Source organism: Salvelinus sp. IW2-2015, unplaced genomic scaffold (assembly GCF_002910315.2).
Source record: "Salvelinus sp. IW2-2015 unplaced genomic scaffold, ASM291031v2 Un_scaffold2496, whole genome shotgun sequence".
In the NCBI taxonomy this organism is placed as follows: Eukaryota; Metazoa; Chordata; class Actinopteri; order Salmoniformes; family Salmonidae; genus Salvelinus; species Salvelinus sp. IW2-2015.
Window position 1 is genome coordinate 124,846 of NW_019943812.1, and position 3,307 is coordinate 128,152.

At 42.7% G+C, this 3,307-nt stretch overlaps 1 protein-coding gene across 1 annotated transcript in view; it reads left to right on the forward strand.

Annotated features, from left to right (window-relative positions):
• The window catches only part of mlnr (motilin receptor), a 19,872-nt gene that overhangs the window by 14,220 nt on the left and 2,345 nt on the right, over positions 1-3,307 (forward strand). The gene's annotated exons all lie outside the window — the stretch shown is intronic.

The window sequence follows — 3,307 nt, forward strand, 5'->3', positions numbered from 1 at the left end:
TAAGTTGCTGCTCTTTACAATAAGTTGCTGCTCTTTACAATAAGCTGCTGCTCTTTACAATAAGTTGCTACTGTGTCACATATTGTAGTAGTTCATTGTATTGTAAAGGCCCATAGGGCTCTGGTCAAAAGTAGTGCACTAAGGGATAATCGAGTGACTATGCATTCTATGAAAAATAATTAACAACCGTAGAAGGTGTGTTATTTTCCAGAGAACGCATAGAGCCCCGAGTTGATTCTCCTTTTTATACCATGGCTATAATTTAACACATTTTCAGGTAGAAATGTGTTCAACCATTGAAGTAGCGAGCAAGTTTACTAGACAGCTACGGTAGTTGCCTAGACAGCTACGGTAGTTGCCTTGGTAACCAAACAAAACAGACGTGCTCGTTCATCTAACCAAACCATCAGTCCTAGCTTGCTATTATGAAAATCGAAATTTAACCATAACAATAATATTTTCAATTGGACTTTTGCTTTCAAAAGCAGCTCAAACACAGACCAAGTAACTATGGCACTATAGCCATTGAAATCTACTATGAAAATGTACCATGCTTTATTTTCGATTTAGTCCCGGGCCTAACAACACTCATGCCTAATATACTCTCCAAACATCGGCTTTTCGGGCATTATCACTTTTATACAACGGATTACCAACATATTCACACAATACTGGACATATTTTCATTAACTTTATTTTGATGAATTTATTCATATTTTTTCATCCTTCCACGAGATATAGTCCTGAAACAAATCTACGGTTGCTTTGCTGTTCTGTCTGAACTGTTTGACGTGACTGTAAATTAGTCGTAGTTGGCTAGCTAGCGAGCAAGGGATAATAACATTGCCAGCCAGTATGGCAATGGAACATTTACAACGAACGACTGGGGTCCATAGATACAGAACAAAAAGACTGAACGACTGGGTCGTGTTTCTTGTATCCGAACTGATAGAAAGAACGACCAGCCGGCTTCGGTAGCAACCCTAGATTTGTGTCGGGACTATATCTCGTGGAAGGATGAAATAGTATAAATAAATTAATCAAAATAATTCCTCATTATTTGAATATGTTGGTAACCCGTTGTATAAAAGTGATAATGCCATCAAAGTCGGTGTTTGGAGGATATATTGGCACGGGTGTGACAAAGTCGAGGGCCAGCAAACCGTGCCAATATATCCTCCAAACACCGCCTTCTCTGCCATTATCACTTAAATAATGCACGCTCTAGAATGCCCTTAAAGCCAATCAGAAACGAGTATTCAACAATACCATGGTATAACTGGTTTTAATGTCCATTCTAGAATGCCCTTAAAGCCAACTCTGCCATTATCACTTAATAATGCACGCTCTAGAATGCCCTTAAAGCCAATCAGAAACGAGTATTCAACAATACCATGGTATAACTGGTTTAATGTCCATTCTAGAATGCCCTTAAAGCCAATCAGAAACGAGTATTCAACAATACATGGTTATAACTTGGTTTAATGTCCATTCTAGAATGCCCTTAAAGCCAATCAGAAACGAGTATTCAACAATGCTGTAGTATAAGTTTGTTTTAATGTCAGAACAAAACCCTGATGATATTAAAGGTTCACTGCAGGAGAAAGACAGTGTGTATGACCTAATAAGGACTCTAAATGCTGTTTAGTAGAACCAATGATGTCCATTGACCGCCTACGTAGCCTATCAACTTGATTTGTAGTCCTTGATTTGTAGTCCTGTCGTGTTCTACTGGAATCGTGAATCCTGTGTGTTCATCAGTGGCCTGTCATTATTACTGTATCTGCTTCTATATGTATTAGCTAGACAACCACAGTGCACAGCAGTACCATGTCGCCAGCTTTTCAGTCCACAAATTGGATTGTCATCAAAGGGACTCATTATCAGAGATAATGGGGATTTTCATGACCTTGTTGCTCCCCCCCTACATTAGGGATATACTAATTCATCGGCCTTTCCAACAGAGTATAGTAACATGACAGCCGCTGTCACATAGCTCATACACTTATATATGCAAAAGTTATGGAAACGTCTAAGAGCAACAACGGCTCAGCCGTGAAGCTCACAGAACGGGATCGCCGAGTGCTGAAGCGCGTAAAAATTGTCTTTCCTCGGTTGCAACTCTCACTACGAGTTCCAAACTGCCTCTGAAGCAACTTCAGCACAATAACTGTTCGTCAGAGCTTAATGAAATGGGTTTCCATGGCCGAGCAGCCGCACACAAGGCTAAGATCACCATGCGCAATGCCAAGCGTCGGCTGGAGTGGTGTAAAGTACGCCGCCATATGGCTCGGAACAGGGGAAACGTGTTCTCTGGAACAATGAATCACGCTTCACCATCTGGCAGTCTGACGGACTTATCGGGGTTTGGCGGATGCCAGGAGAATGCTACCTGCCAGAATGCCATTAGTGCCAACTGTAAAGTTTGGTGGAGGAGGGGAATAATGGTCTGGGGCTGTTTTTCATATTTTTCATACAGCATACAATGACATTCTAGACGATTCTGTGCCTTCCAACTTTGTGGAAACAGTTTGGGGAAGCCCTTTCCTGTTTCAGCATGACAATGCCCCCGTGCACAAAGCGAGGTCCATACAGAAATGGTTTGTCGACATCGGTGTGGAAGAACTTGACTGGCCTGCACAGAGCCCTGACCTCAACCCCATCGAACACCTTTGGGATGCATTGGAACTCCGACTGCGAGCCAGGACTAATCTCCCAACCATCACTGCCGGACCTCACTAATGCTCTTGTGGCTGAATGGAAGCAAGTCCCCGCAACAATGTTCCAACATCTAGTGGAAAGCCTTCCAGAAAGAGTGGAGGCTGTTATAGCAGCAATGTTCCAACATCTAGTGGAAAGCCTTCCCAGAAGAGTGGAGGCTGTTATAGCAGCAATGTTCCAACATCTAGTGGAAAAGCCTTCCAGAAGAGGGAGGTTTATAGCAGCAATGTTCCAACATCTAGTGGAAAGCCTTACCAGAAGAGCGGAGGCTGTTTATAGCAACAATGTTCCAACATCTAGTGGAAAGCCTTCACAGAAGAGTGGCGCTGTTATAGCAGCAATGTTCCAACATCTAGTGGAAAGTCTTTCCAGAAGAGCGGAGGCTGTTATAGCAGCAATGTTCCAACATCTAGTGGAAAGCCTTCCCAGAAGAGTGGAGGCTGTTATAGCAGAAAAGGGAGGGAGGGACCAACTCCATTTAATGCCAATGATTTTGGAATGAAGTTTTGACGTGTAGGTGTCCACTTTGGTCACAGTAGTTTATATCCCTCTAGTGCTCCTCAATCTCAGTGAAACAGCTGACCAT